This window comes from Dermacentor variabilis, chromosome 2 (genome assembly GCF_050947875.1).
Source record: "Dermacentor variabilis isolate Ectoservices chromosome 2, ASM5094787v1, whole genome shotgun sequence".
NCBI classification, from domain to species: Eukaryota; Metazoa; Arthropoda; class Arachnida; order Ixodida; family Ixodidae; genus Dermacentor; species Dermacentor variabilis.
The window spans coordinates 17,646,837-17,660,707 of NC_134569.1; the positions used below are offsets into that span (position 1 = coordinate 17,646,837).

At 45.5% G+C, this 13,871-nt stretch overlaps 1 non-coding gene across 1 annotated transcript; it reads left to right on the forward strand.

The window, feature by feature from the left end:
* The first annotated feature begins 9,190 nt into the window (after positions 1 to 9,190).
* TRNAS-UGA (transfer RNA serine (anticodon UGA)) lies at positions 9,191 to 9,263 on the forward strand. The gene has a single exon. It is a non-coding gene; the product is annotated as a tRNA-Ser (tRNA).
* The last annotated feature ends 4,608 nt before the right edge of the window (positions 9,264 to 13,871 follow it).

Sequence of the window (13,871 nt, forward strand, 5' to 3'; positions counted from 1 at the left end):
GGTATGCCAGATTAAGCAGCCACATATCCAAAGAATTCAACGCAACATGCGTGCTTTTGGTTTGCCTGTTCAACACGTAGACAGCTAGGTATGCGTACGGTATCTGAGCGTCGAGAATTACTTTCGATACGTTTCTCTTTTCTTTTTATTTCGTAGGAGTGACAGAAAAGTCTGACATGCGTTGCGGTGTGGCGATAAGCGACCCCCAATGCACGCCGTGGTTCGACCGTTATTTTAAGTGGACCGCGCAGCGATTAAGCGCGGAGCAACGGCCTTAGCGGTGTCAACGCTTCCGGTGACCGGTGGCCCATCGAACATTCTCACTTGCTCTGTTTATGGGCCAATCGTTTCCCCACCCTGGCAAGGTCCGTCGTCCGCGCGCCGCCGCTTGCGTCTCCTGTTCGCCATCACAGGGACGGCGCTCCCGTGGTGCAACCTGGATTGCAACAAAGAGGGTGACGGGGCCGTCTCGCCCTTCAGCAGCGAGCGTGTGAGCCAGTGTTCCTTCTAATTCCGAGCATAGCGGTAACCTGCGGCGCATTTATTCGTCTCGCCATTAGTTCAAAGCCCCCAGACTACGGCGTCTCATACAGTGTACGCGGGACAGTGAAGACCAGGATTTAATTTCACTCGTCAGAGTTCGCGAGACGGCGTGCACCTGGAGTATTTTAGAGGAAAGGTACCAAAGGCTTGAATTTGGCCGCCTGTATCCTTTGTCGCCATCGTTTCTTCTGTCATCTTCGCGAGTTCAACGGCTTTCTTCCCCGCGGCGATGGTCTGTCTTCAGGGTAACTAAGCTCCGCTTCGTGCGCTTTCCAGAAGGAACTGTGAGTTGACTCCTCGCGACACGCCGTAGCGAGACCCCGCTGGCTCGCGTGTCTCAAACAACGAGGCGTGGAGAACAACAGCCAGCGGCACGAAGGGTCAGGAAAAGAAAAAAAACGACGTCAACTGAAACAGTGCACTCGCGTGCCGCCCGGTGGTTGCCCTTGTCCGAGGCCATAGCTCAAGCGCTCTGAATTTGACGGCGGCGGCTGTGCACAGCAGACGAGGAGTTCGCAGCCTGCGACGTTGTCACCTGTCGGTTTCAATGTTTACTTTCCCTGCTTTTTTTTTTCGTTAGCCGTCACAGAGATTCCCCTCTCTCCGCTTTTCCCCCTCCCTTGTTTCTTCCGGGTACGGCAGTCGAGAATTTAACATTACACTTCCACAGGCAGGTGAACTCTGCGTTGAGGAAAGGGAACTTTTCAAGAGCAGGAATCTTTCCGCTAGAGAAAGCGCCACTGAAGCAGGCCTGTCAGCACCTTCATTGAATTCCTTGAATGCCCATTCTGCTTCTGTAAATAACTTGTGCACCTCACAAGCGCGAACGTGTGAGCGTGTATTTGTTTTCCCAGCCTGATACTTTTATCCCTCACCACATCAGGAGTAGCATGCCAAGTCTGTCGTTGCCCTAACTTCTCCTGTTATCATTAAAGTCTTTCTCTGCCTCTCTCTCGCGATGGTATATGCTACCGCCGTTATATAAGTACACAGCAAACCTGCGCGCATCAATTACAGCAAAGCGGCAAAGGAAGACCGATGTTTTGGAATAGAAGAACAGTTTGCTGCGAATACATCGGGTAACGTTAGAATGTGTGCTAGCTTCGCGCTTTTCTTGAACTGCATTTTCGTCCAGACGCCGTACAGACGGCTGACCTTCCAAGTGTTTCCTTTGACTGCTTTTCGTTCCGGCTCCCTCTCTTTCTTCGCACTCTGTTTCGATTGCGGGATTATGCAGCTATTGCCATCGAAAATTGACGAAGGACTTCCAAGTCTCTGCACAGTTGTTGACCACTTCTCAACTCTAGCTTTGACGCGTTGCGGGCAGTTTTCAAAGCGAAGCTTTCTTTGCCTACCGTCCGGGTTTTGACGTGGCTGCTCTTTGCTGCTGGGTCGGTCGGTATCTAGGCGGACATGTTTGTCGATACATGCAGTGTTTTTTTAGATGCACCAAATTTTTAAGGATTGCCTGTGGCAGTTAGTACAATTCTCACCCTTGATCCAAATTACTCGATGAGGCAACCGATTACTTCAACGAGCAACCAAATGCTTATCAGAAAAGGAAACATATTGGGCTAATTAATTTTTAATTACCTTACGCCTCATATTTCAATCTACTAATGGTAGCTAGTGAGTATGCAAGGCCACGTCGACATAGAACAAATTCTCACAATTACGCCAGTTCTGCAGATATTCATTTTCAAAGTTTCTAAAGTGTCCAAACGCGTTCGCGTTCCAGTTACTTTTGTGCTTCAATGCATAAATCAGCATTTTCTGTAAAAAGCAAGTGGAACAACAGTGAATCTTTAGCGCCAGTTTTAGGTCGCATATCTCGAAACCTGTGTCATCTCCAGAGAAAGAGAGAGAGAGAGAGAGAGAGAGAACGATAAATGAAAGGCAGGGATGCTAATCAGGGCCGCTATTTTGTAGCGATGCCTTATGCCTTATTCTATGCCATTCTTATCATCCACCACACACGGCCACCTGATCAAGTTGATAATATGGGCAGACCGTCACTCTGACCACTGGCCAAGCGCGAAAAGCCTGAACAAGCCTAGAATGGGAAAAGGCATCACTACAAAATACCGGCCCAGGACTGAGCCCGAGTGGCTACTCTACACTGGGGTAAGGGAAAAGGGGATGGAAAGTTTAAGAGCAGAAGAGGAAGTCTACTGAGAATATCGCCGACACTGTAACAGTTTCCTGCTCGATATCACTGACGGTGACTCAGTCCGGTAGCTATCAAAAATCGTAGCAGCGCTTTTTGGCCTTTCGTAGGTGCGATATGAGAGGCCACGGTACCAAGATCTTATATTTCGTTTTATGTCGATATTCCTTGCACACTCACTAGCTGCAATCCGTAGATAGAAATATATGCCGTAAAGTAATTAATTACAACTTTAATTAGCTTAACTATGTTAATTATTCAATTAAGCATTTTGATTTCTCGCAGAAGTAGCAGGCCGCCTCATCGAGTAATTTAGATCAAGGGTCAGAATTGTGTTACGTGCCACAGGCAATTTTTTTAAAAAATTGGTGCGGTTGAAAAACAAGAGGACATCCTGCATGCACTAAGGATATGTGCGCCGAATGAGAATACAGTCAAACGGGCTTATACTACCCACGTATGCTGACGGACAAAGTGGTGCCAGAAAGCGAACTCCTGTTCTGCGCAATAAAAAGAAATTTACACATGATACTTAAACGTATGATGCCGGCTGACACGTGTCTCTAAAGGGTACAGACCTCTTAATGGAATAGCGCATTTCATTTAAAGGATTATATGATTTATGATATTCTATGGTTTAGCCATTCGGTATGCACCAGTGGATGCAAGGATATTCTTGGCCAATCCTCCAGAATAGGTATGTCCCACCGTGACACCAGATGTACAGAATCCTTAGTACTTCTCTACGCATACACCTGACATCGCGATTCTTCCCTCTACAAACGCCCTGTACGCATCGCCTTCGTACGTGTGGCATCGCTGCACACACGCCTCACATGCATTGAGCATCCGCCTATTGTTTAGAGTATGCATTTCGGCATATAGCTTTCTAAGCGGCACACTGCGTATGTACGAACATTGCACAAGTATATAAAGTTATGAATATTATGGTGGATAAACATAAACATTGCGCGAGATTAAACGTTGCGTGGGTTGAAAGTAAACACAATCGCACGCGTCGCCGTCAGTCGTGTAGCATTTCGTTAACCTCTTCACTAAAGCTTCGTGTTGGCATTGAAGGAAATGAGGCGACGGGCATTGGCGACGGTGGCACACAATTTGGGTACATTGACCCCTATTGAATTTTCAATATCAAATGACAAACGCTCTTTATCTATACTACGTCAAAAACATATTGAAGCCACGTGGCTTGACGCCGAGGCAAAGTCATCTGTCCTACCGGATGTTTCTGCGAAGACCAAGTAATCCTTAAAGATCACGTGTGGGAGATAGCGCAATTCTAATCCCTGAGCTGTATTGCACGAACAGGCGGTCATTTTTTTTGCACGAGAAATCGAAATGCATAATCGACTGATTAACAAAAATGTACTTTTTTATGTTCTTTACTAATTACCTTACGGCACATATTGCGAGTTACAAATTGCTGTCGGGGAGATCACAAGACGCATTCAATTGGAACCAATTCTCATGATCACCAGTCTCGGGATATTAATTTCAGAACTTTGCGAAGAAATATATTGGCGGTAGAGTTACTTTCGTTGTTCAATGCATAAAAAGTAAGTGGAACGACAGTGAATTTTCACTGCTACTTTGATGGCAAATATCTAGCAAATGATGCCATCCACGAATTCTTTTCAAGGGTGTATTCCTTGCAGGCTCGCCGGTTATAATCTGTAAATTAAGATTAGTTAGAAACCTAATTAGTGAATTTATGTAAATTATTCGATTATGCATTTCGATTTCTCGTGCAAGTAATACCGGCCTCTTCGAATAGACCAACTCGATAACTAGAATTGCGCTATCTGCCACAGGGGATCTTTAAAATATACTTTAACACTTCGCAGACACGCCTGGCACACAGGATTGGCCTGCTTTAGCGCTTCACAATGTGACAACGCACGAATCGTACTTGTGACACGCCCATACGTTGACTCCGCCTGGAGGGAGCCTACACATCTTGCTTCTTATATTGGATAAAGAAGAGGCTGTCCGCTGCTTGCCTGCATTGTTTAACAGTGCAGATGCTTCTGTGGGACATCTACTCATAGAATGTCCTCAATGCGAGTGCCATCGAGAGACGCTGCGCAGCCGCTTGAGTCGGCTGGACAGGCGTCCTTTACCTCCGGCGCAGGCACTTGGACTTCGGTCGTGCTCAAGCAAACAAAGACGCTGTGTCACAGCTCTTCGTGATTTTGTGACAGATGGGGACTTTGTGCAGTCTCTTTGAAAGACAATTCATTGCGAACTTGCTTCCTATCTGACTTTGTACACGTATATATGAACTTGTAATATTTATATATACTTTATACGTCACCGCGCCTTTGCTTGTCCACCGTGACTGTACAGATCGAGACTTTTTACAACGCCCAACTGTGACTCGGTGCTCGCGTATCACCGGCATGCTGCGCTGTATATTGTTTAACAGGCTTCACTTCACGTAGTTAATTAATACTACTGTCTCCCCTATTTTTCCCTACTTATTTTCATTCTCCTTTATAAAAGAAATGACTTATTTATTTCATACGTTCCTAATGGCTGGAGCTCATTTTTGGTGATTGGTGTCCCTTAGGTGGCACATTTTCCCAGTGCTCCCCATTTATTGAACAACAAAAACCTTCGCTTCAAACAGATTCTAACATGTCAGTTGGATCTGCATATCCCCACCTCCCCTCACCCCACCTAATTTTTTACACTTTCTCCAGTGTCGTAGGTCAATACAATTACGTACGTAACGTAATATTTCGGTGGCTGTGGCCGCATGTTTCGATGAACCCGAATGAATCCGAGGTAGAATTGAGCGCGGACCTTAGAGACGCGATCAGAACCACCCCCCTCCCGAGAAATATGCACCCGGAACACAATATTAGCAGGAGAAAAGCGAGAGCGAAAGGTTTGTTGAAAGAAATTGAACAGCTAGGAAAACAGGCGGTCCTTGTAGACGCTGCCTGGGTCAAACGCAAAGAGGCCTACACGGCCGTGGTGGTCGACAGCCGGGGCGAGGTACGGGACTTCGTCACCATCTTCACTAAGGTTTCCACAGTGGCGGAGCAAGCCGCGATTGCTCTGGCCATCAGGAACCCTAAATGGTCTTTCATCTATAGCGATTCCAAAGCAGCAATTAAGAGCTTTGACAAAGGCTATGTCGCTGGGACTGCGGCTAAACTTATCGAAAAGGTCGAAACTATCAAAACGGAAATCCGATGGTTTCCTGCACATATGGGACGAGTGGACGAGACTCGGCCCAACCTCAACGAGGTGACGAACGACCTGGCACGAGGACTTGCTTGCCGTGCCGGTCAGAACCGAACCGACGCCCACTAACATTCCGGGGAGCATAAAGATCACTTACTAATTTACAACGACATCACTAAGTATTACTACTTGGGGCGTGGGCGATTCCCACTGCCACACGTAAAATTAAACAGGGCTCAGGCATTCACGCTACGTTTACTGCAAACCGGGACGTACCCCACTCCGTATTTCATAAATAAAATTCACTCCGAAAGAGAAATTAGGAAAGAATGTAACGTGTTCGATGGCATCGTTGACATCAGACACATGCTGGCGGGCTGTCCCGCGACTCTCGCCGACCCCGAAGAAAAATGGCTTTGCTGGCACAAGATGATATCAAGCTCTTCATATCAAGATCAACTACGGGCTGTCCAGAGGGTCCACGATGGCGCCATAAGGCTTGGCCTGGCGGTGCCGACGTGGACGCGGCCCGCCTCGGTCTGAGAAGACCGGGCTTCAGGACTCTAATAAATTTTTGTGAATGAATGAATGTGACCGCAGGTTCGAGGTTAAAGGCTAACTGCACCAAAATTGCATCTTTCCTAAACTGGGTTATGCTATATGCAGTGGAAGCATTTGTTAGCAAAGCTGCAGGAGCGGTAATTGTCTCATTTTCTTATTGCAGCGTTTAAATAGAATCTAAGGAGACGGTGCGTGCACCTTGTGGTTAGCGGATGCGACGCAAATTTCAGAGCATCGCCTCCGAGATTTGCAGCGGCCACGGGTGCCACCCACTTTCGGAGGTCATGCTGAGGTGCTGCGCTGGTTCTCACCGTTCCGAATCCTGCGTCATTTCCTGCGTGCAATATAGGTGGCGTTTCTTTTCTCAGTATCGACATCAGAAACGTCTATTTTTTCCGAGCTTATGTACTGTGATTTTGCACTCGTATTTCAAGTATATTTTTTTGCGAGAGGCCACTTTATTCTTGTTTCTACGCCATAATAAACTGACCTTTTTACGCGGTGCAAAACTGCGTTGCATTCAATAATTTTTTTTGTCCGTCAACAATTTTTCGAAGAAACCTTCGTACGGGGTCGCCTGTTCTTTCGTTGGCAGGTGTCGGAGCAATCGCCACAACCACCGCACACGCTGCAAAGCCCTACAGTTGCGCCATGGCGCCGCATGGCACGTAAGCGCGTCCGGCTCTCCACTGCACGTTGCTGTCGGCGAGGCGTCACTTCAAGTCGCCGAGGCGGTTGTGGCGATTTCTTGCTTTTCTTCTCCATGTGTGGAGACTGATGAGTTTGTAACGGATAATAGGCGGCACGCTGTGGCGTTACGGAACGGACTGAAATATGTGTTCCACAATGCTTACTTCTACTCGCGGACAACTCTATGTGGCAATTTTAGAAGAGCGTATACATCCAAGCCACACCCAAGAGTTGGTGGACGCTGACTCCATTGTGGGCGCCCTTCGCGCGCTCTTGTACTCGTTGCGCGTTCTTTTCTAGGCACGGCCGTTGACGTCCCCTAACGCTTGGGCACGCTAATCTAAAACTCTCTAATGAAGAGAAAGCTACGGAAGAAAGGCGCCCACGAGCAAGAGCGCTTCTGAAAAAAAAAAAAAGGCACCCAGTTTCACTCGCGTTAGTGTACGCTGGGGAGGAGAAAGGAAACAAAAATATCTCGTATTTACTACTGCAAAGTAGGGCAAAATGCGCTAGCAGAAAGCAAGGAAAAAGCTACCCTAATTCATTATCTCCTCCAAGGATTCGAAAAATTGTAAAACTCGGCCGGATTGTTTGGCGCAGCGAGACATGTGCGTAAGCTCAGCCCCTGTAGCTAACTTTTCATTGCGAAAAAAATCCGCCAGTATATCGTGTAACTGGTCTTGGAAAAGAAATATTTGTTTGCCTGCGTACTCCTTCATATTTTACGCAAGAATTAAAACAAATACGACTCGGTTTTCTTTGCCTCGCCGCCCAGCGAATGCTTCGTCTACCTGACATAGTGAATTAACACTGCTTCCGGCGCAAGCACTGTAGGACTAGTAAAATATTCGTTCCTCGGTTCTAACCTCGTGTGTAGAAACGAGTAATTTCCGCTCACAGCGCGTGCGGTGTGGGCGATCGGCTTTTCTGCGGAACTCGACGGGGATGTTGGAGTGGAGCCGCGGGTCATAGCTGCGTGTGGGAGTCACTGTAACGAAGGAAGAGGCTGAGATTAACGATAAAAAAAATAATAGAATGCGACAGGGAAATATTTTTGGACATTCCGCTCTCCGGGGCTTTCAGAAAAGAATAAGTGAATTGATGAAATGTGAGACGAAGCCAATTACTGTCATCGGCATAACGCAGTAAATTGCCACCTCGAAGTACAGGAAGCACTTTGTCCAAATGCACTAACGTCAGCTCTGTTCCTTTTTTTTTTTTTAAAGCGTTAACTTTCGTTGGGTTTTTCCCCGCTTTTATATAGTATGTCAGTTACTGGCCGCCGTCTATGTGACCTTGAGGGCGAACTTAACCCACGCCTAGGAGCGAATATATATATATATATATATATATATATATATATATATATATATATATATATATATATATATATATATATATATATATATATTTATTTATTTATTTATAGTCATATAGTCACATCATAAGAAGCTAACAAACACTGACACCAAGGACAACATAGGGGAAATTACTTGTGCTTAATAAATTAAATAAAGAAACGATAAATTAATGGAAATTAAAGTGGATGCAAAAACAACTTGCCGCAGGTGGGAACCGAACCCACAACCTTCGCATTTCGCCTGCGATGCTCTACCAATTGAGTTACCGCGGCGCTGTTTCTTCATCCACTTTAATTTTATCTTTCTTTATTTTATTTATTAAGCACAAGTAATTTCCCCTATGTTGTCCTTGGTGTCAGTGTTTGTTGGCTTCTTATGATATGACTAATAAAAATCAGACCCCTCGGTTAACCCCCTTTCTTCTCGTTTATTACATAACGAAGGTCTCGAATCCGGCAACATTGATGCCTTCAGGTAGCATATATGGGTTTATTGACCAGTTGCCTTCACCCAAAAAGATCACGTTCTCCTGACGCCTGCGGCAAAAAGGACGTTCCACGTCCACCGCCAAGGTCTGTGAGTGGTGGCGCTGGCTAACACTCCCAGGGTTCTACTAGGACACATGAATACCCAAGAAAGTGGATGGGAAAACGGCGCCGCGGTAGCTCAATTGGTAGAGCATCACACGTGAAATGCGAAGGTTGTGGGTTCGGTTCCCACCTGCAGCAAGTGGTTTTTTCATCCACTTTAATTTCCCTTAATTTATCGTTTCTTTATTTCATTTATTAAGCACAAGTAATTTTCCCTATGTTGTCCTTGGTGTCAGAGAGAGAGAGAGAGAGAGAGAGAGAGAGAAGTTTAATGATATGAAATGCCGAGAGGTCGACCTGAGGTATATTCCTCTAGCCAGCTACACGGCATTGAGGGAAGGGGAAGAGGGAAAGAAAGAGGTGCATGATGGTTGACGACGACGATAGAAGAAAGATGTAGAACATATGGCAAGCAATTTGGCATGCTCAAAGTCTGCAATCCAAGCCCGTAATTTTTAAAAAGTTCAGTAATGCCTGGATGGCCTTTAAACTCGATTGAGCATCTGGCCAAGGGCCTAAAATAACGTCCTCCGACAACGGTGCGCTGTCGAGACGCGTAAGGTCGTTGTCCAACATTCCACGCTCTTCCACGTACTTCGGGCAGTCACAAAGCATATGATCTATAGTCTCAGTCACATTGCACACCTCACAGTGTGGAGACTCGGCGCGTCGCATGAGGTGCACGTATCCGCGCGTAAACGCTACCCCCAGCCTTAGTCTGTGCAGAAGACTGGCACAGCTTCGTTGAATTTTCGGTGGTAGCCTAAAATTCATGGTAGGGTCCAATCTCTGGAGTCATCTGTGGCGATTATCCGGATTGTCCCAGTGCTTTGCTGTCGATTTTCGGATAACACTGGAGAGGAGACAGTTGGTGTCCGCTCTTGAAAAAGGAATTGAAAGCAGTGACTCTCGTTCTTCGAGTGCTTTCTTCGCTTCGGCGTCGGCCAGTTCGTTGCCCTGTATACCACAGTGACTGGGAATCCACTTAAATGTGATGTGGTGGCCATTTTCTTGCGCTAAAGTGTAGAGCTCGGCAGTTTAAAGAGCCAACACTCTGCAAGCGCTTTCTTTCAACACTACTCTAAGTAGTTGAAGAGCCGATTTTGCGTCACTGAAGACTGTCCATATTCGAGGAGGCTGTCGCGCAATATATTGAACGGCCTCTCTTATTGCCACTAGTTCCGTAGATGTTGTAGTCGTCTTGTTATGCAGACGAAACCGTCGAATGACTTGATGCGCAGGCACTATGAAAGCCGCACCAGACGCATACGACAAGACCGATCCGTCCGTATACACGCTCACCGAGGAGTCATACTCTTTCGACATATATTCAAGTGTTAAATGTCTGAGGCCTTGGTGTCAGTGTTTGTTGGCTTCTTATGATATGACTAATAAAAATTGGGCCCCTCGGTCAACCCCCTTTCTTCTCGTTTATATATATATATATATATATATATATATATATATATATACATTACGACACTGACACATATCTTTACGTGCAAGGACGCATGCCAAAGGCGCAATCAAACAGCTTCAGCTCCAATCTAAATACACGGGAGAGGAGAAATCATTTCCCTCAGCAACTACTCCACCAAATATGTTGCGGGTTGTTGTATTAAAAAGAAAAAGTTGAAGTTTAGCGTCTGTTTCGAGCAGAGTTTTGATTTAGGCCGTCTATTATTTTTGTACAGCTTGGTGAAAATGGCATATTTTGAGAAAACAAGACTATCCTGCTTACAACTCTGTAACTAATCAATAAACTGTCAATTGCAGCTAATAGTACATCTAATCATCAGCCTATTGTGTCCACTGCAGGACGAAGGCCTCTCCCTGCGATCTCCAATTACCCCTGTCCTGCGCCAACCCATTACAACTAGTACCTGCGAATTTCCTAATTTCATCACTCCACGTAGTCTTCTGCCGTCCTCGACTGCGTTTCCCTTCTCTTGGCACCCATTCTGTATTCCTAATGGTCCACCGGTGACCTGACCTACGCGTTACATGACCTGCCCAGCTCCATTTCTTTCTCTTAATGTAAATTAGAATATTCGTTATCCCTGTTTACTCTCTAATTCACACCGCTCCCTTCCTGTCTCTTAACATTACGCCTAACATTCTTCTTTCCATCGCTCCTTGCGCGGTCCTTAACTTGTTTTCGAGCTTTTTTGTCAGTCTCCAAGTTTCTGCCCCTTATGTTAGCACCGGTAGCACGCATTGATTGTACACCTTCTTTGCAATGATAGTGGTAAGCTTCCAGTCAGGATCTGACAGTGTCTGCCGTATGCACTCCAAACCATTTTTAGCTTTCTGTAAGTTTCCTTCTCATGATCAGGGTCCCCTTGAGTAATTGATTTAGGTAAAAGTACTCTTTCACAGACTGTAGAGGCTGACTGGTGATCCTGAACTCTTGTTCCCTTGCCCGGCTATTCATCATTATCTTTGTCTTCTGCATATTAATCTTCAGCCCTACTCTTATGCTATCTTTGTAGAGGTTCTCAATCATTTGTTGTAACTCGTCCCCAGTTTCGCTGAACAGGACAATGTCATGTGCAAATCGAATGTTGCTGAGATATTCGCCATTGACCCACACTACTAAAGCTTCCCAGCTTAATAGCCTGGATACTTCTTCCAAGCACGCAGAAAATAGCAATAGAGAGATTGTGTCTCCTTGTCTGGCACCTTTCTTTATAGGTATCTTTCTACTTTTGGAGAGTCAAAGTAGCTGTGGAATCTTCGTAGATATTTTCCAAGATAGTTACGTAAGCCTCCTGTACTCATTGATTATGTAATGCCCCTATGACTGCTGCTATTTGTATTGAATCAAATGCTATTTCGTAATCTGTGAAAGCCATATAGAGCAGCTCTGCAGATTTACTCTGCAGAGTACTCTGCAGATTTCTTGATTACCTGATTGATGACATGGATGTGATCGATTCACTGATGTGCAGCATACCGTTATTATGTGAGTATGCCTTTTGCAGAACTCTTGCAAACATTATAACAGATTTATGTAAGCTGTAAATTTATGTATCAAATCTGTGCATGTGGATGCATTTATAGAATGGCGGTATCTGGTTTTGATGCACAGGGAGAAATTTGTAAACTTCTGACTTTCCTTTTTTCTTTAATTTAGAAATTTTTTAAATTCTTGTAAAAAGATCGGGCCTAAATCAAAACTTCGCTTCCAACAGCCACTAAAATTTAAATTTTTCTCTAAAACGTAACAAGTTTTATTCAAATCTGCCCAGGTGCTATCTCAGGAAAGCATTACGGCGTTTTAGATGTAACTGAATAGGCGGCATTGGTGTTGGATCCGAGACAGCCTGAGCTAAAGCTTCCTCTTAAGAAGAAAAAGCAAAAATTTAGAGTTGACGATGCTTTCACAATTTGTATTTATTAATGAAACCATGGCATTTTTCAATGAACATTGGTGATATATACATAGACTTCAGGTTTTGTTTGTACAATCTGAGCTAACCATTAAATATTATAATGTACGCGAGGTATAGTTTGCCCAGACAAGTCTTTGCTTAATATAAAGATTAAATTTCAGGATATATTTCCATGCAATGCCAAACGCCTGCCTACTACATATTTAAATGGCATGCTACGCTTCAAGATTACTTAACGCAAGTGGAATAGCCGGCCAGTGGGCGCGGCAGGGGCACAGCGACAATGCCGCTCACGAATCCTTTCCTGTTTTTCGTTCAGGCCGTGCTCTTCATCTGCCCGACACCCCCAGCCATCGAGACATCCTGCGGCCATTCTGCGGCTGAGACGACGGAATACTGTATCTTCAGGCCTACCAGTCCACAGAGATGCGATATCAGTGACATGCTCCCGGGCATGCGCACATGGGCACCGTTACTTGCCGGATTTTCCTCGCCATCATCGGTTACGTCAGAGTTTTGGCAGCATAAAGGTCCGGCCACTTCGCGGATTCCGGCCAGTGGGGCGCGGCAGGGGCACAGCGACAATGCCGCTCACGAATCCTTTCCTGTTTTTCGTTCAGGTGAGAGACAATCGCCTAACGTATACCTATCGCAGTGATAATGTTTGCCTCTTGCTTCTGCCGTGCCCACGGTCTTTGAGTGATATGCTTACTGCGATTTACCATTGCTTTGTGAACCTACTGCCTACCTGTGGTGACGTAGAGACTAACCCGGGACCGTCTACTTCAGAGATGCTTCACACCCTAATTGATGATGTTCGTGAACTTAAACACACTGTGCAAGCTACTAACAGCGAGATTAACGAAACAAGTATTAAGCTGTTTTCAATTGACAAGAAGCTTGAAGATATTTCTGCTACGGTGACTAATTACACGAGCAAGGTTGACGAGCTTCAGTCAGAAGTCGAAAAACTGACTTTGAAAGTAGACGACTTGGAGAATAGGAGTAGAAGAGAGAACTTGATTGTATATGGCATAAAAGAATCGACCGAAGAAAATTGGCAATCCCTCGAACAAGTCGTGACTAAAAACATTCTGACTGACACTCTAAAGGTTCCAAACGTGGCTATCGAGCGTATTCACAGAATTGGCCGCCCAGCCGAGGGCAGATGCCGACCCGTCATATTCAAACTCATGGATGGCAGAGATAAGACCAATATTTTGAAGAATTGTGACAAACTGAGAGGCACAGCCTATAGCATATCGGAAGATTTCTCCCCGCGGGTACAATCAATCCGAAAGAAGCTCCGGGCTGCTGCTGCTGAACACAGGAAGAAAGGTGCCAAGGTCGT